Source organism: Montipora capricornis, chromosome 4, assembly GCF_036669925.1.
Source record: "Montipora capricornis isolate CH-2021 chromosome 4, ASM3666992v2, whole genome shotgun sequence".
Lineage (NCBI taxonomy): Eukaryota > Metazoa > Cnidaria > Anthozoa > Scleractinia > Acroporidae > Montipora > Montipora capricornis.
The window spans coordinates 6,907,720-6,930,219 of NC_090886.1; the positions used below are offsets into that span (position 1 = coordinate 6,907,720).

At 40.5% G+C, this 22,500-nt stretch overlaps 2 pseudogenes; one reads left to right on the top strand and one right to left on the bottom strand.

Annotated features, from left to right (window-relative positions):
• LOC138045415 (uncharacterized) overlaps positions 1-8,215 on the top strand; it is a 30,595-nt pseudogene extending 22,380 nt beyond the window's left edge.
• A 9,056-nt stretch (positions 8,216-17,271) lies between these two features.
• LOC138044671 (uncharacterized) overlaps positions 17,272-22,500 on the bottom strand; it is a 6,137-nt pseudogene continuing 908 nt past the window's right edge.

Genomic DNA, 22,500 nt, shown 5'->3' on the forward strand with positions numbered 1-22,500 from the left:
ATGGATCTGTGTTGAGCCCAGTAGGAGATAATGCCGAGACCTTTGCACTGGCTATTGATCAGCTTCGGCGTTTGAGGAATGCAGTTTGTCATTCTTCTCGCTTGGAGATGGACAAAGCAACATTTGACCAGAACATTCAGTACGCTAAAGAAGCGTTCAAAGCTCTAGGAATTCCAACTGCATCGATTGATGTTATTGGAAGTTTGACTGCATCTGACTTTCCGACAACAGAAGTCCGTAAGTTGGAACAACAGGTAAGGGAAGAGAAGCAAGCATACATAAAATGTTTAGAGAGCAGAAATGCAGATATGAAAAAGATTGAGGAGTCCTTAAAGGAGAGCCTCACTGCCAACAAAGAGGTCGCGGAGGGCTTGAGGATGCAACAGGAACATATGAGTGCGTTAGGGAAGGAGATCCATGAGCTAAAAAAGAAGGAAGAGGAACGATATAAAGAAGCAGAAAAAACAGGTAAAACACTAGGACAACGTTTTCAAGACTCCTTTTAAAAACAGCAGCAGATAGCAATAGGCATGACAAACAACACACTGTTTGTCTGTTAAAATATGACAAAAAGACAGACAGATCTTCCATGTATCTTGCGTGGTTAAAAGAAAAACAAACAACACAAGTCACATAAAAATAAACGAAACTGTTACAGTACCGCTTGAAACTATTTGTGCATTTGCGGCGGTTCTTCCGAGGTCAAAATGTGGATTCGATCTCCAGTTTGACCGAGATAAAACCTCGTTTACGGAAAACGAAAGCCGAGGTTTTACCTAGGTTTTTTCCGGTTGATTTACTCTGCAGTTGAGAGATAACGCGGTGAGGCTTTTGTTGGCATTGTTTTCCACTACAAAAGGCAGGCTTAAGTTTTTGAAATTGTCGCAACTGTGACATTATAAAAGTGCGCGTTTGGAAATTGATAGGGTCGAAAAGTGAAGCCAACATACAGTTTCTCAAGTCGGGAGTTTTAAATCATTTCCTTCGTTTCAAGAAAACTTTCTTCTTATAAGCGCTGTAATTAAGTAGTTTCTTTGTTTCGAGCGGTACAGTAGTTATTAAATTTGCTCTTACAGCTAACCTAATCAAAGCCAAAGGTTAATTTCTGAGATGACGTCACAAACAAATTTTCTTTGTTTATTACATATGTAGTCTACTAATTATGTTTATTATAACTAGATAATTTATGTTGTGACGAGGAGTTTCTGAAGTGACGTCATCTTAGGAACGTGGCCAATATTGCACAAGATCTGTCTTCATTTAAATGACGGCAACTGAAGTTTTCTACTTCTACAATGCACTGAAAAACGGGAAATATGCCTGCTGTATAACATTTTCTGTTATGTGCACAAAGTTGAAGATGATATTTCTTTTTACTTCTTGGTATCTTCTCTCTCAACCAGAAAAAGGATATTAAAAAAAAAGTAAGCAACGTCTACTTTGTGTTTTACTTTTGCATTACAAAGACATCAAGTCAAGAGTCCCAGGATCTGTTCTTCCTTCAATGATTCCAAACTTCACTGGACGACAGAGTGAATGCCAAGAGATCGTGGATCTAGTGAGTGCCGAACATACCCGAATCGTGACGATCTGGGGCTCACCCGGATTCGGAAAGACATCGGTTGCGATAGCGGTGGGGCACCAACTGCAGTCTCGACGCTTTCCTGTTTGTTTCCTTTCATTACGAGGACTTCAGACAAAGGCACATCTGACATCAAAGCTTTTCAGCCTCGTAAGGCAAGCCATCCCGAGTCAGAGATCAGAATCTCAGCCTCTGTCCTTTGAAGATGAGCTAATTGAGACCCTCGGCAGCATTTCAGATTCCTGCGTATTTATTCTTGATAATGTAGATGATCTGCTAGAGAGTGGCTTTCCAAATGTAAAAGAAGACGTCCTGCAACTATTTGAAGAAATTCTCACGCGAAATAAGAAGATAACTCTGGTGGTGACGACACGAGAATCATTTGAATTTATCAACTTGAATTTCCAAGGGCACAAATCAATAAGAATAAGGTCACTGGATGACACCTCATCTCGTACGTTAGTTCATGAATTGGTGCCAAATGCGACTCCCGATGACTGCGCACAAATTGCCCAAATATGTGGTTGTGTGCCTCTTGCAATGAGGTTAATGTGCTCTCTAGTTTCTGAAGATGATGTTCAACCAAGCCTGTGTTTGATTGAGTTCACTGAGTCCACAACAGAAAGTATCGTCGACATCTTAGACAATACAGATTATCCAGCTAATCAAAGATTGCAGTTCTTATATGAAAAGTCCTTCCACAGACTTTCTCCCGAACAAAAAGAAGCATTTGTGTCTTTGTCTGTTCTTCCGGGATGTTTCACCACGACTCTCGCAGCAGCTGTATTGAATGTTAGAAAGTGCAAGGCCATCACAATGTTGAAGTTACTCCAAAGAAAATCCTTTCTCGATTCAAACTCCCAGCCTGGAACATTCATAATGCATAAGCTTCTTCAGTCATTTGCTAAAGAAACAGGAGATAAGCGAATGAAAGAAATAGTAGCAAATGCAAAGTGCCGTTTCCGTGAGCATTACATTTCTCGTTTCGACAAATTGAATGATGAGTTTCTAAAGGGTCATTCCATGGACGCATTCATTGGATTCTATGAGGAAAAACAGCTTTTTGTAGAAAGTCTTGTAGACGGTTGCACAGATCCCAGGATAGCCGAGAATGTTTTTAAAGTTTTGGTTAAAGCAGAAATGTTTCTGGACACGTTGTTTTGGTGTCCTATGGAATCTGACAATTTCTATACCATCTACGATTCGGCCTTTAAGGCAGCCAATGCTCTTGGAAATACACATTACCAGAGGCGTTTACTAGCTTCTAAAGCATTTAGTGAAATTACCTGGGGAGCAGGAGGAAGTTCAATGCAACTTCTCAAGAAGGCATATGAAATCCAGTCAAAATCTTGTTTAGTTTCTGACGATGAAAGGAGTAAATATTTGTGTTACTTTGGCATCTGTGAGCTTGTTAACGGCGAGGATGAGAGCGGGATAGAGTGCCTGCAAGAGGCTGTTTCTTTAATGCGTGAAAGTGGAGAGCAGAAAATTCTAAGGCTCATTGTTAACCAAGTCATGGCGGTCTACTATCAGTTCTTAAACGACCCATCTACCTCGACTTACTACTATGACAAAGCACACAAGGAATGCAATTCCGCTGCAGACGAGCAACTGATTGTCATTCCACCTTTGGGACGCAAGGGAAAAAAACCAAAAAATGGCAAAGAACTTCAAACAAATACTTTTGAACCGGGAAATTATTGGCCATTGCAATTCCTAGTTATATTTCACATCAGGAAAGCAGCAAAGAACTTCTTTGACACTGACACCCAGCAATTTGTAATTAACCCTGCCCTTCGAATGTTAAATGATCTCCAGATAAATTCCAAAACCCCTTTTTATTTGTTTCATTTTTGCTGTAATGTTATGGTACTTCTGGAGTCAATATTCACAGAAGAGGGAATTGTTGGATCAGGTTTCGAAGAATCAGTCGCACGTCACCACGCAACACTCGAGCAATTCAAACATAGCTCTTCAGGCCCAGAGGAGAACGTTGATTCAACCGTGACCCGTCGTTCTCAAGAATGCAATAACCCTCTTGCAAAGATCTACCAAGACTTCGGTAATTTGCACCACCACAAGAAGAACTACTCAAAGGCTCTTTATTTTAAGACGTGCGCTCTTGATATCCTATTGAGAACAAATAAACAAAAAGCAAATGCATTCTTAGCCCATAGCTACCATTCACTAGGGGTGACACAGCATTCGTTAGGTGATTTTACCTCTGCTCTGAAGTCAAAGCAGCGGGCATTAGATGTGCGAATAAAATTGCTCGGAGAAGATCATGCAAGCACAGCTGAGAGCTACCATTCACTCGGGGTGACACAGCATTCCTTAGGCGATTTTACCTCTGCTCTGAAGTCAAAGCAGCGGGCATTAGATGTGCGAATAAAATTGTTCGGAGAAGATCATGCAAGCACAGCTGAGAGTTACCATTCACTCGGGGCGACACAGCTTTCCTTAGGTGATTTTACCTCTGCTATGCAGTCTGCTCAACGGGCATTAGATGTGCGAATAAAATTGTTCGGAGAAGATCATGCAAGCACAGCTGAGAGTTACCATTCACTCGGGGTGACACAGCGTTCCTCAGGTGATTTTACCTCTGCGATGCAGTCTGCTCAACGGGCATTAGATGTGCGAATAAAATTGTTCGGAGAAGATCATGCAAGCACAGCTGAGAGTTACCATTCACTCGGGGCGACACAGCTTTCCTTAGGTGATTTTACCTCTGCTATGCAGTCTGCACAACGGGCATTAGATGTGCGAATAAAATTGTTCGGAGAAGATCATTCAAGCACAGCTGAGAGTTACCGTTTACTCGGAGTGACACAGCATTCGTTAGGTGATTTTACCTCTGCTCTGCAGTCAAAGCAGCGGGCATTAGATGTGCGAATAAAATTGCTCGGAGAAGATCATTGAAGCACAGCTGAGAGTTACCGTTTACTCGGGGTGACACAGCATTCGTTAGGTGATTTTACCTCTGCTCTGCAGTCAAAGCAGCGGGCATTAGATGTGCGAATAAAATTGCTCGGAGAAGATCATGCAAGCACAGCTGAGAGTTACCATTCACTTGGGGCGACACAGCATTCGTTAGGTGATTTTACCTCTGCTATGCAGTCTGCTCAACGGGCATTAGATGTGCGAATAAAATTGTTCGGAGAAGATCATGCAAGCACAGCTGAGAGTTACCATTCACTCGGGGTGACACAGCATTCGTTAGGTGATTTTACCTCTGCTCTGCAGTCAAAGCAGCGGGCATTAGATGTGCGAATAAAATTGTTCGGAGAAGATCATGCAAGCACAGCTGAGAGTTACCATTCACTCGGGGTGACACAGCATTCGTTAGGCGATTTTACCTCTGCTCTGCAGTCTGATTAACGGGCATTAGATGTGCGAATAAAATTGTTCGGAGAAGATCATGCTATCACAGCTGAGAGTTACCATTTACTCGGGGGGACACAACATTCGTCAGGTGATTTTACCTCTGCTCTGCATTCCTTCCAGCGGGCATTAGATGTGCGTATAAAACTGTTCGGAAAAGATGATTCAAGCACAGTTTGTTTTTATTCTGGTTAACAGTAACCTATGTTTGTCATGAATGGCTGGATTTTCTTTGCTGTTGAAAGACGTAACTTGTGAGAGTAAGAGGCCAAAAGAAAGGAGATAAATCACATAACCAAGGCAAGAAAGTCCCTATTTGGCTTTTTTTTACTTTGGAGACGATTCGTCATCGGATTTAGGAATGCATTGATGAGCGGAGATCTCGCGGGTTGTGTTGGATAACACTGACTGCAGCAAGCTTTGATATTCAGAGAAAACGATTTGAAACACAAATAGTGAAACGGTCAGATCATGTAACGCCTTTGTTCAAGACTTTACATTGGCTCTCAGTTGAGAGGAGAATTCAATTCAACGTCCTCATAACTTATAAAACCCTGCATGGACAATCAACAAACTATTTGATTTAATTGACGAGTATCATCCGTCTTGAATTTTAAGATCATCGTCACGCAGGGGCACCCAACGTCAATTTTCGGAAACTATCTGTTCGGAAGACGTTTTGAGATCTTGAATTTTCGGAACATTTGTTGTAAATTTGCTTGCTTGCCTGCCTGTCTTAGGCTTTTCGAACTTCTAAAAAATGGTATAATTGACCATTTTTAACGGATTTTTACCCTAAAAGATCATCTAGAATTTTCGGGAGCCTTTTTTCTGGCTTAAATTTTCGAAAAGGTAAGTTTTGATCCCTACAATTTTCGGATTACTAGGGGATAAAAATATGCCTATATCTACCGTTTAAATACCAAAATACGTTTAACGATGCTATGTCTAAGTGGTTTTGAACTACATTCTCGTTGGGTTCCCTGGTCACACTTACTACTTTATCCTAAAAAGATTAGAACTGACTTTTATGGTGGCAGAGCATTTTCGTTCCCAGCACCAAAACTATGGAACTCTTTGCCTAAGAACATTAAAAAAGCGAAGACAGTTAACTGTTTTAAAACTAAACTTAAAACATATCTTTTTAGAGAGTCCTTTTTATCATTGATTAGAAATGATATTTATTTAGCGATAAAATGGTTGTAAGGTGCATTGATCTGTGGGAATGCGCCATACAAGAACGTTTGTATTATTATTTTTTATTTTAATAGTCAATTATGCATTCTAATTCATTTTGCATATATTACAATGTGGTAAGTTAGACGATCCGATGGCCTGGCCAGATAAAATTCCTCAAACTCGTGCCGCATTTTAAAGCGTTGTTTCGTGGCATGACTTTCAACTTATATCTCGGTCGAAAAACTGGTACTAAGGCATATGATCAGACATGCGGCGAACATGCGAGCAGGCCCCCCCGGGGGGGGGGGGGGTACTATACGGGGAGGCCCTGCCCGAAAAGGGTACCTTTTTGACGCTTCAGGTATATAAAAGGGTACGGATTTCACGAGTCGAAGCATATGAAAGGATTTAGGAATTTAAAAGGGCCTTTCATTATATTCCAATGGAAGGTGTCCGCTATGCGAAATCTTAAAAAATCTGCACTATGCACTCTTTTGAAAATCAGCCTAATCTCTCATTCTAGGCCGCTGTCCAAGCGTTTTTTTTTTTTTTGCATGATAAAACTCTTCAATGAAATGAAAGTTGGAAAAATAATCACAGTCTTTTGCAACTGTAGTTGGAACGCAACCAGGCGTAGGAGACCCCAACACACAATCCCAGGCCCCAACAAACAGCAGCAGTCCCTTGGTCATATTTAACACTTTTTACCCTCCTTAAGTCACGAGCATTGCGTTCGAAAAAATTAAATTCTTAATCCTAGCGTTGGGTTTTACTCCTTTGTTAACTCGTCAAATATGAACGAGCAAAAGGATTCAAGAAGCGCCGGTGGCCTTTACCTTTTCTCCGGAGTTAATGGTGTTCACGTTTGACGATGTCCAGTCTGACAAGGTACTCAGTGTTAAAAACACGGATCTCGTGGAAACGGTAGCTCTAAAAAGCTTTCATATTTTGGGAACGAAGGGGGTTGCATTATTCAGATTATTGATGACAGCAAGGCCTTATAGAGTTCATTTTGGAGGGTTCTTTGCATTAAAACAATGGATATCTAGTTCATTGAAGCATGATACAGTCCCAAGAGTAAATAACTTGTATTGTTTTATGCAAAGTGACCCCCAAAACTTGTTGCATTATGGGATGGGTTCTCAAAGTTCTTTCATGTGATGGTGTCAGTTTATCGATTGGTTCAAATTGAAACTTGCCCCAGTTGCCTGCGTAATTCTGGGATGGCCCATGCGGTTCATTTCGTATGTCATTTCATCGCTATTCTCCTGTATCTCTCGGGTCCGCGCGGGTAAATAGCTTGCATAGAAAGGGAAGCAGACTTAACATAACTTTTATCTCCCTTCTTGACCTTAGCTTCCTTCCACTCAATGGGAATTTTCCTCCCTAAGAGGATACCGTAAATAACCTAATAAAAGCCCGGGGAGTTTATTAAATGACTATGTTTGTGTTGTAAGGGGGGCGTTGAATAGGTATGAGGCGTTTACTAGAGAGGGCCGTTTATATCACGTTAACTGTAACAACTAGAAAATCCAAATAAAAGTTCATAGTTCCATATAAAAAAAAAATAGAATTCGTATTCCGCCATGCCTAATATAGTGAATAGCTTGGCTTTTTAATCTTTTAAGGAACCGAATTATTGGTACGAACGTTGACATTATGAGGGACAATTATTTAGGCAGAAGTCGTAGTCGATTACATGCAAACAATTAATAAAGTGGAACCCCGTTAATAAGATCACCTTTGGGCCATGGAAAGTTGGTCGTATAAACACGGGATGGTCGTGTAATGAGGCAGGGTCACATTATGATACAACACGCTTTAAACATGTACTACACTTGATTACATTTAATTTCGTCATAAATCAACCTTTTCACAGTTATTTTTTCAACCTTACAAACGCAGTTAATTGCAACTGAACAAAACCAAGTGCATGTAATGCGAAAAAACAATGACGTCGTTCAGTTCCTATCTGATTGGATGAATTTCAGCTTTGGCTGGATTATTGTTCCACGGCACGCAATGCCTGTAGGGTGAACGTGGGCCTTTACGCCAATCACTTTGTACACAAGCGAGATGCGAGATGTCAGCAGTTTTTATATTGCCCTCTGTCTCTCGAAAATTCTAAACATCTTGCAAGTTAGATGACGCTTCCGTATATGAAGTTATTTTGGGCATGACATTTGCCGGAGGTGAACATTGATTTCATCCTCACTAACTCCTCTTTCACCAGTATCATTAGCCTGCGAACAGGCTCCCAGCGAGGGCGGAAAAAATTCGGCGAGTGAAACGTGAATCCGCGAGCGAAGCGAGTGGGAGTCGGAGCGTGAATCCGCGAGCGAAGCGAGTGGGACTCATCACCAGACCGCTCTTGACTCGTCCCACTCGCCCTAGACTAAACTCGGCTAACTTGCCCTAAACCCAACCGGGAGCATTTCCGCAGGCTACAGTATCATCTGTTTCCTCTCCTCCTTCATGTGCTACTCCTCAAAAGAACGTATCCTCCCAGTTGAGTTTCCATTGAAACTGTAGTCAATTTACAGTGAGGACACTCGAACCATGAACACTTGATCCTTTTTTGTACATTTTTTTAGTGACTATAGAATGTGGGCTTGTCGTTTTGACAAGAGTATTTAATGTTTTTACACTTACCAAATGTTATACATGTAACACTATACATCATAAGAAGAGCCTTTATTTCTTTGTCGTCAAAAAAAACAATGTACACAAAAATGTCAAGTGTTCACGGTTCGAGTGTCCTTACTGTAACCAGTCGTATTAACGGGGTAATTTTGTAAAGAAAATAAGGACTGAGGACTCCAAAAGGTGGTCCGTGGTCGTAATAACGGGGTGGTCGGATTAACGGGGTTTTCAGATAAGAGAATGTGTGTTGGCTTTTGTTCGGGCCATAAAAAATGTGGTCATAATAAAGGGGTAGTCGCATTAACCGGGTGGTCGTAAGGCGGGGTTGCACTGTGCATGCTTTATACACCTTATTCCAAAATGGCCACCATTTTGGCTCATCCTCGGTGTAAAACCTGTGAAACTTACGGATGACGCAACACAAAGAAAGCAAAAGAGCAAAAAAAACATCACAGAATAACCTAACCCTACAAGGAGCAAACAAAACAAAGAAAACATTTCGCAGGTTGTTACACCGAGGTAAAACCACCATTTTAGTATTCTTTTGTTTGATTACAAATTGACCCTTTTAGTCTCGTTCAAGGGTAAATATTCTTTTGAATTTTACGTTTGAAAGCGAGGCCAAAAGGGCCAATTTGCAAGGAAACAAAAGAATACTAAAATGGGGGCCATTTTGGAATAAGGTGTATGTTGCTATACGCAACTCACTGGGACATAGGATACTGATCTGTTATCTCTTCTTGTAAGGAGCAACACCGAATTAGAGACGTCACTACTGGCTGTTCCCTCGAGGCTTAGAAATTAATATTGGGGACAATGTTCATTTTGATGGGGTAACACCAGGGAGCCCATGAGTAGGAGCTTGCCTCTCCCATACAAGCCGTATGAGTGAACCTCTTCTTGTATCTTTCTATTTTTAGAACGCCACGAGTTCTTCGGCTCTGCACACACTGTTTAGAATGGCCAGTCAGAATATAGTTATTGTGGAACAAGGACAAAAATAGCAAAAGCAATGTATGCAAATTGTGCAAATTGATGTAAATTGTTGTAAATGTGAGTTTCCTGCTGAAGGATTAGTTCTAAAAATAGAAAGATACGCGCAAAGGTTGACTCAAGGATATAATGCATAGGGATGCTCCTCAGTTATGGGCTCCTGGTAACACATTTTAAGAACAAAGTGGATTGAGTATTCTCTATTATGAATTCAAAAGATCACGAGAATTACAGCTTCTAACCTTGAACACATGTACACCCACCTTCTTTATGAATACAAGGAAAGGTTACGTTTAAACAAACGTAGGCCGTGTAGCACTTATATTTTAAACAAGGTTAACTGAATAGAGGGTAATGTGAAGTGCTAGAATTCTATCCCATATGAACCATGTGAATGCCAAGTCACGGCAACGAACATGTACAAGTATATGTGGGCTAACGCTCACATGGTTCATATGAGATAGAATTCTAGCACTTCACATTACCCTCTATTCAGTTAACCTTGTTTCTTTATGAATAGCCTACGTCACGTAATTTCTTCAATTGCAATAGAGCTTGCTTTCGATAGCAAATGAAACGTGCTGTAAACAAGAACGACGGAGTGAGTTGCTGAGTACTGTAGGCCCCAATGAGCCACACGAACGACTTATTTTAGGGCTGAGCCTGAACTTTCTTGTTCTTCTTTGTTGTTGTTGTTTTTGCTATTTGAGCCTGAAAGCACTCTTAATTAACATTTTCTAAGTTCGACTATAACTAAACAAAGTTGTTCTTCGGTGTAGCATGCAATAAGAACACCACATTGTTAATGTTAAAAGACTTCGCTAAGTATTCGAGTGAATTTTCCTGTGTAGACTACCGCAGTTTACATTTCTTTTACCGTTATTTATACTACTCACAAAAACAAAAACAAAAATGAGCAAAATAATTTAAAGACATTCTTAACTCACTCTCAGCCTGGGTATGTTGTTATGTACCAGTCAAATCGAAGCTTCAACATCCCCCTCGGGCAACCCCCCGGGCATTTGAATTTTTGGAAAATTTTTGTTGAAATCCCCCCTCCCCGGGCCAAAAAGCTGTTCAAATGCCTCATCATAGGTCTATTTCAGGTGATCAAATGGCCCCATCGAATTCCCCACCCCCTAGGAGCGGTGATCAAATGCTTTGCCCCCGGGAAGACTAAGGCCCGGGTTAAACGCCGTACTTTACATGAGCCGAACTCAATTCAACTACTTTACATGAATTAAGTTCATGTGAAGTACATACATACATACATACATACATACATACATACATACATACATACATACATACATACATACATACATACATACATACATACATACATACATACATACATACATACATACATACATACATACATACATACATACATACATACATACATACTTTATTGCATAGCTCCCCCCTGGGGGCTCTTCCGTCATACATGAATATGAAATATTAAATTACAAAAACAAGATAATAATAAGATAAGATAAAATAAGATAATAACTATTTACAAATAAAAATATAGATTATATAGATATATATAAAACAGCTTATATTTCAATATTAAATTCACATGTTACGAATTGAAAATATTCTTAAAAGTTCTCCTTTTAAAACCACTTAGGCTTTCCGTGTCTCTGATAAATTTAGGTAAAAAGTTAAAACTTTTAGCCCCACGGAAGGCAAAAGCCCTTTGCCCAGCCGCGATCCTACACTTGGGTAACGTAAGCTCGCTCTTTTGCCCGGTATCTCTTTGGTGAATTTCTGAGCGTTGTTTAAATCGTTCACAGAGATAGTTAGGAGTCAAGTTGTTGATGCATTTATAAACCATGACTAAGTCATTAAAGAGTAGTTTTTTCTTTACGTTAAGCCATTTAAGGGACTTCAGGGCTTCTGTAATGTGATCGTACTTTTTCAAGCCAGTTACGATCCTGCAAGCGTAATTCTGGACTAACTGAAGTTTTTTAATATTCTCATTGCTTGTGTTGCTCCAGACTGTCGAACAATAAAAAGTTTGCAAAAGACGAAAGCTTTTATGAGATATATTAGAGTGCTTCGATCCAATAAATGCTTTATCCTATTGACTCTCGTTAGTTTAAACATACAGTCAGATGTAGTTTTAGTGATATGCTCATTGAAGTTAAGATAGCAATCAATGTGCACTCCCAGGTCCTTAGTTACTGTCACAGGCTTGATTTCAGTTCCCAATATTGTGGCACTTGGAAGAGTGGCAGGTAAAGTCCTCATTAGTTGGGGAACGCCCACATAAAGGAGTTTTGTTTTATCAGGGTTGATGAGCAGTGAGTTTCTACAACACCAACTCACTATTTCTTTGAGATCTTCGTTTACAGCAGAGATAACGTCTTGAAGTTTGTTTGACGGGAACCCGAGGAAGATTTTTGTGTCATCCACATAGCCCATAGGCTTGCAGTGTTTTGGGACTCGAAGGAGATCATTTACATATAATGCAAACAGTACTGGGCCCAAGATGGATCCTTGAGGTACTCCGACTGTTAAGGGTAGAGGGCTGGACAAGGTGTCCTGAATCTTAACGACTTGGTGAAGTACGGCGTTTGACCCAATTAAGTTCGACTGGTTTCATTTGGATCGGCTGAGGCGTTCTTCACGGCCACTCCAGGCGGGAATAACGGCTGAAGATCGCCTTTGGGTCAAACGCCGATCTTCACATGAGCCGAGCCAAATGCATAATCATGTTGATGTATGAGACAGCCTCGATCTCGGTTTTGCTATTTATTTTCGTGGTCAGTCACAGGCAGCCCAAGCTCAAAATGTCAGGAGTTCAGTGTAACGTGACATATGCTATATTACATAACTACGCGAAACGTGACTCCCGCCGATTGTGTTACAACGGTTTGAATTTGTAAAGGTTTGTATGGGAAGGCAACGGCTTTGCTGGAAAAGTCAATTATTCTTATATTTTGTGAATAAAATCTACTTACCCTGTTGCCGTGTTGTATTCTTTGTTGTTTGCCAGCTTCGCAGGCCGATCTAACGCGATTTCGGCGACTTATCGTTTTGTGGGTTTCCACTGCTAAAAGAAAGCAGTGGAAACCCACAAAACGATAAGTCAGTTAAAGTTCGGCTGAATTAAGGGGCTAGGTCACGCTATTTTAGGTAATTTTGTTTAATTTTGTTAATTATGAGCTCTAAACGTCATATTGGCAGAGCAAGAGTCTTTCATTTGCAAAATCACGGCCACATAACAACTGAGAATGATTTTCAAGCTTTGTAAATGACATTTTGATATAGACTGATATAAATTTGAAAAAAGGTGGGCCGACGTTTTTCAAATTTACCCAAACTCAATCCATTTCAATCCTCTCCAGTTTTGTCCATCCATGTCCCTTCTTGGCTTCCCTGTGTTTTGTTAGAGTTCTTCTGTAGTTTTGAACAGTTGTTTTGATATTTTAGTTAATTGTATGACCATTCGATCAGTGCTGAAAATGCCTAAAATAGCGTGATCTAGCCCCTTTAAGTTCGACGTTTGACTCAACGGGCGAACTTAACTAGTTTGTGTCGACCTAAAGTGTAATTAGGTACGGCTCATGTGAAGTATGGCGTTTAACCCGGGCCTAAGATGATCAAATTCCCTCCCCCCGGGCAGGAAAAGGCGTCAAATGCCCGGAGTATGCCCGAGGATGGGGGCGGAGGGGGGGGGGGGGGGGAGATGTTGAAGCTTCGATTTGACTAGTACAAGTCATTAATATGTTCTTAAAACTTTGGTTGATCTCCTGCGTGAAAGGCGTTCTTGTAAACTGAAAATGTTTTTATAAAAAAAGAGTGTATCGAGCCAGTTATGAGGTAGTAATTATAAATAGTGAGCTGTAGAGATGTAGATACAAAGAGACTATACATGAAAAACATATTTCCACTGCGGGCTTTCTTTTCTTTACTGCTCTTAGCTAACTGATTCATATATAACAGCTGCCGGGTGATGGTGTAACACAAATGATCTTAACACTCATTTTTTCTTTGTTACAAATAAAAGCACATTCAGAATGAAACCATCTGCAACTGGTGAAATGAATGACAAACGGGTTTCAGAAATGAATACCAGAGACCGCCCTCTATGCGAGTGACTTGAATGACAAGCAATACTCTGCTTGAATCGTGCCAGTCCTGCCGAAATATTGCAAGACAAAACACTCCAGGGGTCAAGTGTTCATACAGAACTTGTGTAACGCGAGAGCTGGGTAGTAATTGGTGTAAGACCTAACTATTATGTCCCCAGTTACACCCATACACCTGTAGTAGCTGTAGGTCTCAGTGTATGGGTGTAACTGGGGACATAATAGTTAGGTCTTACACCAAGCAAGATTTCCGCACAGGTCCCTACTTCATTATGCATACACTCCTTTGTTTCAAGAAAACAATAGCGATAACAATAGACGTCCTTTGGGACTGTGGCGCTTTGTTCTTTCTTTTAGAAGTTTTTTTTCTAAGTCTATATGGACTTAAAAAAAGTCGGTCGAACTTCTGTCTGAAATACGGAAAATCGAACAGTTTTTTCTGCAATTTCGGCACTTTTCCTGCAATTTTACCCATTTTTCAGTTTTAGAATAAGCGCAAGAAGTGGAGTTTCAAGCAATCGTTGTAATAGGGTTCAGATTCGCAAACATAACAAACAAACCAAATAAAAGTACTGTCATAAGAAATTTAATGGCTACCTGCTCTTTTTATCGTGAAATTGTTCTTCCTGTCTGCTTAAAAATTCGCCGAGACACTGCAAAGTGTATATTTTCTTCCTTTCCTGTATTTAGGATCACGAACGGTGCATTTAGAGGGATTTTGCGATTTATCGCTCTTCGTAGAGATCGGCAATATGCTCAATGATACTTCCAAGTAAATAGCTTTGGTAGAGATCCATGGATGTTCCCCTACGAGGTATACTTCGTTTCACTCCCCATCATGTCTTTTCAATGCCCTGCTGTGGGCTCGTTTGTCTGGGTCGACGAAGTTTAGGCGATGGTTAACTGCGGTGAGATGATGTTAGCCCTTGTCTTGTAGGCAGTTGTAAACTTTCCGGTCACAGGTCGCTAGGGCTAATATTTTTTCAAGGAAAGTTTACGGTCAGAAAATTAATATGTGTTCTGGCGGATTGAAGGCTATCCATTGCAGTTTTTTCTTGAGCATCGCGAAACAGATCCATCTCCCGATGCAGCACTTTGTCTTTGCCAACTGACTGCGTTTTCACACAGGTTTTGGACACGGAAGACGAAAGTAAATTGTTTTCTTTGCACCACTCTATGCACAACTCTGGAAAGGCTATAAAGCAGGGACAATTTCCAAATGATCAAATCTTCCATTGCTGTGACCCTTTTACTTCGGTAGCCATCTTGATTATTACGAAGACACAAGTTTGCTTCAAAAGAAGGGAAATATGAAACGATTTTAATTGCAATGAACTCGTGCATGAAAGTTTCCCATGAAAGATGCACCAATCAGACTTTAAGCGTGGTATACTCTTCCACGCAGTAAACTTATAAGTGTGCCGCACGCACGGGGCATGAAGGAAAGCAGGTCACAGTTCACAGCAATACTGGAAAACCTAAGACTATCACAGAGACTAACCTTAAGCCTAAACAGTGCCTTTAGTCGTAATTAGGGTTACGGTTAGCATTATTAAAGGGATGGGTTGTTTCAAGAGTAGTAAAACAGGGATCTCTTAACGGTAACCTACAAGTGTAAGTTCGATTGTAGGTGCTCGGCGCGGCACGTGTATATAATTACGTATCATTGTTATGTAAATAGTCAGCCAGAATTCAAAATAAATATCATTTTCAAGGTGTGAATTAGCAACTTGACACGTTAGCTCAGTGGTAAAGAACAGGGACAAGTAATCCAGAGGTTTACAGTGGGTCGGAGTTCAAGGCAAGCTGCGAGTGACATATCATGGGATAAAATGGTAGAAAAAGCCGAGCGAGGTCTGGAAATAAAAACAAGACGAAGGGTAAGCTGAGACAAAAACGAGTAACGGTGTGGGCGATGAAGGGAAAGAAGAGAGAGAGGGAGGGAGAGAAAAAATGAGATCCGTTTTTATTCATCTCGTAAGTACAAATTACCCATGTATATATTCAGTTCTCTTGGGTATACGTATTGTTCTACAAAACAATAGCGCGAATGAATAATTAATTTATTCTGCATGCATAATGAAGTAGGGACCTGTACGGAAATCATTCCCCCAATTTTTCAGCTTGAAATGTGGTATTTTAGTGCAAAAACATGGGCATAACAACCCCTGCTGATTCGACGATGTGGACATCATGTCCTCAAAGCAAAGGTGAGTTCCGTAGAATCACTAGTTGATTCCGTTTTCTTTATTACTGGGTTGCCTTATAAGGCAAACCCAGTCGAGGTCTTCGTTTAGTTTGTTTGTTTTCGTTTTTTTAGTTTTTTTTTTTTTTCCGTGTCGGTAAAAGTCTTGCCTGTCACTCCCCTGGTAAGTGGTGTCTTTGTGTATAGAGCCTTCTGGGCGTATTTTCTTAGGATCGAGAGGGTAGTGGAACTGCGTAGATTTCTCTGGTGGGCACAGTAGAATCATTAACTTAGCCTGCAATGGCGTCGAAAGTCATGCAACGCGAATGGCGTTTTAGTGGATCCTTAAACAAAATATACCCTTATGGAGCTCAATAATGGAAAGTCAGTTGGATAAACTAGGCATGAATCTCAAAAGCGACGAGTACTGGACCTCGACAACAATCTATCGCCCGTCGAGACGAAATCAAAGTGAGCAGTATTTACCTGAAGTACATGGTAATTTGACACAATTGAGTTTCTTGTCTTCACGCACGCAATGAAATAGGAAGAGGTTTTCGCCTCTAAGAGCAAATATGTTGTTTGTTTCAATAAAATTTTCGCTGGAAAAGGATTCTGTGGTATTTTCTGCCTTTGTGAATTATAATATCATGTTGTGTATTGAATTTTCGAGCTTAAGGTTGAAATGTGATATGGGAGAAGTTTTTTAGTATTGCTCTGTAAGCAGGAAGGGTTCACAGGCCTGTTGGAAGCGTGCTAGAGTTTCAACAAAATGAGCCCCAAAATCAGTGAAAACTTGTGACGCAGATGAATAATAAAGTAGCTGCTATTTCTGGTGATAAATAACGTCGTACGCTTCTTGGAGAGTAAATTTTGACTTTGCATAAATAAGAGTTGGACGATTGTGATCTTTGTTTTGACTTCGCTCATTTCATTGTCAAACTTTATAACACTTGACAGAAAGAGAAACTTACAAAAACCCGGTATCTTGCCATCATTTGACACAGACGCTTCACTGTTTGGCGAGTAAACATACAGCGGTAACTTAATCACGGCGCCCGCTGAATTCCGGCCATGTCACTTTCGATTTTGCAATTTACTTGAACGTAGCAAAAATCTCCCAAAATGTTTGTCGCTGATCGTAACTTTTTATATTCTATATTCACGGTTCAAAATTAATGTTGTTTTCATGTCGTAAATATTTTATTCTCGATCGACCGTCCGGGAAACTTCCTTCTGCTCTTTCTGAAAACTGTGTATCAATAGTTATTTGCTTTTTCATCAATATTTGTTTTGCATAAAGCAAGCTAACAAGATCTGTACCTTGCTGAGTTCGCATTTGTTAGAGTTAATAGTATTTTCGGTCCGATGCTTCTGTTTTTAGAGGGGTACATTATTTTGGTCTCCCATTCAAACACTAACTCCGCCCGGCAGGGCTTAACTTCAGTAAACTTTAGTATTAGAAAGCCCTCAGATGCTCAGAGGGCACACTTGTGGTAAAACGAAGTTGTGAGGGAACTTGAAAATTATCAACATGTCAGCCCAGAAGCCAATGTTTCTCGCTTCTCTTTTATTTGTTATTCTTCAGAGACTGGAATGCTGTATTTCAATACCACACAATTCAGTGCCTTCTGATTTTCTGTAGCACGTACCACAGGTAACCCAGTGTATGCTTCACAGAAGCATCTCGTTACAAGAAAAATATACTCGATGGCGCCTTTGAAACACGATCCTGTGCTATCAGTTTACAATGGACTTATAAAAAGGTACAGCTAAAAGAATGGAACTAAAGAAATTATCTGTACAGTGAATTCAAGTTACCTAAGCATTGAATAATCGAAGGTTCATTGGGAAGAGTGCAAGGACCTGAGCTTTGAAATGTTTTACACAGAGACCATGGACACTTCAAAAAAATTGTTTGGTTTTACGAAATAGTTGGACATTTTGTCTTTGTGAAGCTATTTTTGGTAAGCTTAATTTTTAATGAAATCGCTTGTATGTCACAATCTAATAAACTAAATTCAGTGTCAAATTTGTTTGACTTTGTTGCTCTTGTATTGTTCATTCATCTGTTATGTTTGAACCTATAATAATTTTGTTATTTAAAAAAAGCTTTCACGAATCCATGGTTCCTTTATATTCAAAGGGTTGAAATATTTAAACCTTCATGTTTTCTCGTAATGATTTAGTTACCGTCCTAACTTCAAACTTTCAATTTCGTAAGCTAAAAAACATCGAAATGAAACGACTGCGTGTTTTTAGGGTTTAAGTTTATTCAAACTAAAACTTCGCAATTAATATGCTCCACTGATTTACGGAAGGCGGCTTTATTAGTTATATTGTTAAGCCTGAGGTTTAAGCTGTTTAGTTTGCAATTACTGTCCTTTAGTGCTGCTGATAAATGCTCGGCTGCTTTATCAGTTAACTCGTTACCCCCGAGGTTTAACCAGTTTAGTTTGCAATTACTGTCCTTTAGTGCTGCTGATAAATGCTCGGCTCCTTCATCAGTTAACTTGTTATACCCGAGGTTTAAGCTGTTTAGTTTGCATCCAGTATTGACAAGAAACTTTTGCACTTCTTTTGCACCCAATGAACCAAGATAATTCCCCTCCAAATTCATACACAAAACTCCCGAAGCATTTTCTAAGAAATGCGAGACAGCAGCAAAGTCAACAGGCGCGAGTGAACACCATTTAAAACGTACGGCGTTAAAGCCAATTTGCTCAATTTTGTTTTGTAACACTGCCTGCTGTTTTTCATCATCAATCTCGTACAAACACTTACATAAGTTCAGTGCTAGCTGTTGGTCTTTTCTAGCTGGCCAAAAGGTCACTGTTTTTGTCTCTGGTAACGAGTCATCATTCATCATTTTTTTTTCGGATTCCTTCTGAGTCGACGTAGGAAGCAGTTTGATAAAAATGTCGCTGTTTGAGCTCTTTGTTTTTTGATCAGATCCGAGTAATCCAGCCACAAACTGCAGTACCATTTGCCATGCACCATCGTTAATGTGTTCTGACACAAAGTTTTGGAGTTCTCTTTTATTCAAGGACTCAGTCAAACGTTTTGCAGCGAAGAACTCCTGCAGAGTCAAGTGTGTAAAGCAATATTGGGCTTTCGGCGGCTTATTAAAACGGGATTTGACGTCTGGCAATCTGTGAAGTAGTCCACAATCTTCCAAACCACTGACTTCGCTTGACTCAAAGAGCAATCTTCCTTGTTTTACTCCCTCAAAAGCAATTTCTCCCAGTCTCTTGAAAATTTCTTTGTGATCATTTGGGAGCTTGTTAAACGGCAAGTACATGTAATCTTTGAGATTACCTTGAGCGTTGCTTTGCCGATTGTGTTTAAAAAAGAAAATCTTTACAACCATCGCGTAAATATCAGTCATTCTTGTCGGCAGGGTGTGTGCTGTGTCAGTGAGACTGATAATTTCCAGAAGACAAGAACAAATAAGAAAACAGTTCACTGGGATGTAGCACAATGAAAACAGGTTCATGTTCGACTTAATGTGTCCCCAAATTTTGTCCTTTGCGTCGCGAACTCCTTGTGTAAACTTTTCGACATATTCTTGAACCTTTTCGGACGTAAATCCGAGGATTTCGACTGTTCTATCAAAGTTCACATCTTCAACACAGGTCACTGCCGTTGGTCTTGTTGTTGTGATTATGTTTAGACCATCAAGAAGTTCTCCTCCCGCTAGTTTGTTAAACAAAGTAGAAACAGGCATCTTCTCCTCCAAGCCATTCTTGTAACATCTGTGGTCTTTTCCAGCGATATCCTCTTTCGCAGAAAATTCATCGACTCCGTCAAAAATAAAAAGAACTCGGCTGGGGTTTTTAATAACAAAATTCCACATAGAATCATACAACCGCTCAACTGTTTCTGCTTTAGCCAACAGTTCACGGAGACTAAGCAATAGATTGCTTGTAAAGCGCCTGAATTTCAGGAGGAACACCGCAACAATGCTTTTTTATCATCTTGATCTCCATTAAAGGATTCACCAGATGCCCACATTCGAAGGATTTTAGTGCTTAGCAATGTCTTTCCTATGCCAGGACGTCCAACAACAAGGACATTCTTGTGTTGTTTGTCAATGAGATCGTCTGGCGTGGCGTACAGACAGTCCTTAGAATTGGGCGGGTATTGTTTGAGCTGCTCGCTTCTGTTTTGCGCAAAGTCATGAAAAGCTCTGCCTTCATGGATTGCCACATTGACATAAATTTGATCAGTTTTTAGATCATTGGGTTTTGGGCCTTCGCCTGGCTTCCGTCGAAAAGGTTGCTTCAAGTCATGGAGTTGCTCCGTGGATTTTAAGCAATCATCCTTCATTTTTTTAATGGCTTCTGTCAGTTTAAGTTCCTCTCGTGAGAGTCCTGAGTGTTCCAAAAGCATTTCTTGTTCCGCTTCGCCCGTATCAACTGGTGAAGGAGGAACATTCTGGATATTGACGACTTCCGGTATTTCTCCTGGAGGTGTTTCCTGTTGTTGATCCGAGTTCGATCTCAAATAATCAGCATAAAACTGTCGATTGTCCATAAAGGTTCTTCCTTTCTTAGCTCGTGATATAAAGATCCAGAGAATCTCCACGAAAGCAAAAAATGCAAAAATGCCGTTAACCACTGTCACAGCATGGATCCAGATATTCTTATTCCTTGCTCTCTGACTGAAACATTTGTGAAGTGTTGATTGTGTCTGGTTCGTAAATACATCCCCCGAATCATTACCTTTTTCAACACGACAGGTAAAATCTGCGGGAAAGTGCCCGGGATAAAATAAGTCGGTCTCCAGGAAGACAATGAAAATGATTCCCAGAGCAAATTTTGCGGCAAGTTGAGATAAATACGTGACGAAAAGCCGACGCCTTCGTCTTGGATTCCTCCGCTCTCCTTCGGCATCTTCGTGACCGCCCTCGAGTCTATTAACTGTTGACTTGACGTACTGCGAGTATACGAGCGACACAATGGAAATCGAGGAGAAATTAACAATGATGAAGGCGTAGGGAGGAATGCCGAGTTTGTTGATTTTCTCTTGGTACTGGTCGAAGCACTTTCTTCGGATGAAACCCTTGTCGCTGCCGCTTTTCACATCGCAATCGAAGTCGAACCTGGGTTCATTGATGTCCATCTCTGAAAATATCCCAGTCGCTGCCAAACCAAGAAAAATTCAAAGTAAAACTAAAACAAAACTCATCTTGTTGAAAGTTTTGGGAGTCAACGCTTCCCTTAAAAAATCCATTTCAGTCTTGGTTGATCGTTGTCGAGTTTGCTTCTGATCTGGGTGTGGTGAAAGTAGTGGCGTCGTTTATAAGGCCGAGATTGACAGCAATAATCATTCTAAATAAGGGCATGGCTTGGCACTCAATTACTTCATTAATTACAATGAGGGCAAAATTACTGAATGCTGATTGGTCAATGAAGAGGGTATTTTTTCTTAATTTTGCTTGAGAAGAGGGCAAAATTACTCGCTGACGATTGGTCGAGCGCCAAAAATTCTCGCTCCTGATTGGCTGAACGTACGTCTTCCACATTCAGTTGGTTTCTTCTGTTTGAGCAAAACAACTTCGTCTTCATCGAAGTTTGTCTTTTAATTCGCGCTGCATTCGCCGAAAAGGCATAAAGATTAAGAACTAGCTTTAAAAGATGTCGTAAATCCGAGGATTTCGACTGTTCTATCAAAGTTCACATCTTCAACACAGGTCACTGCCGTTGGTCTTGTTGTTGTGATTATGTTTAGACCATCAAGAAGTTCTCCTCCCGCTAGTTTGTTAAACAAAGTAGAAACAGGCATCTTCTCCTCCAAGCCATTCTTGTAACATGTGTGGTCTTTTCCAGCGATATCCTCTTTCGCAGAAAATTCATCGACTCCGTCAAAAATAAAAAGAACTCGGCTGGGGTTTTTAATAACAAAATTCCACATAGAATCATACAACCGCTCAACTGTTTCTGCTTTAGCCAACAGTTCACGGAGACTAAGCAATAGATTGCTTGTAAAGCGCCTGAATTTCAGGAGGAACACCGCAACAATGCTTTTTTTATCATCTTGATCTCCATTAAAGGATTCACCAGATGCCCACATTCGAAGGATTTTAGTGCTTAGCAATGTCTTTCCTATGCCAGGACGTCCAACAACAAGGACATTCTTGTGTTGTTTGTCAATGAGATCGTCTGGCGTGGCGTACAGACAGTCCTTAGAATTGGGCGGGTATTGTTTGAGCTGCTCGCTTCTGTTTTGCGCGTAGTCATGAAAAGCTCTGCCTTCATGGATTGCCACATTGACATAAATTTGATCAGTTTTTAGATCATTGGGTTTTGGGCCTTCGCCTGGCTTCCGTCGAAAAGGTTGCTTCAAGTCATGGAGTTGCTCCGTGGATTTTAAGCAATCATCCTTCATTTTTTTAATGGCTTCTGTCAGTTTAAGTTCCTCTCGTGAGAGTCCTG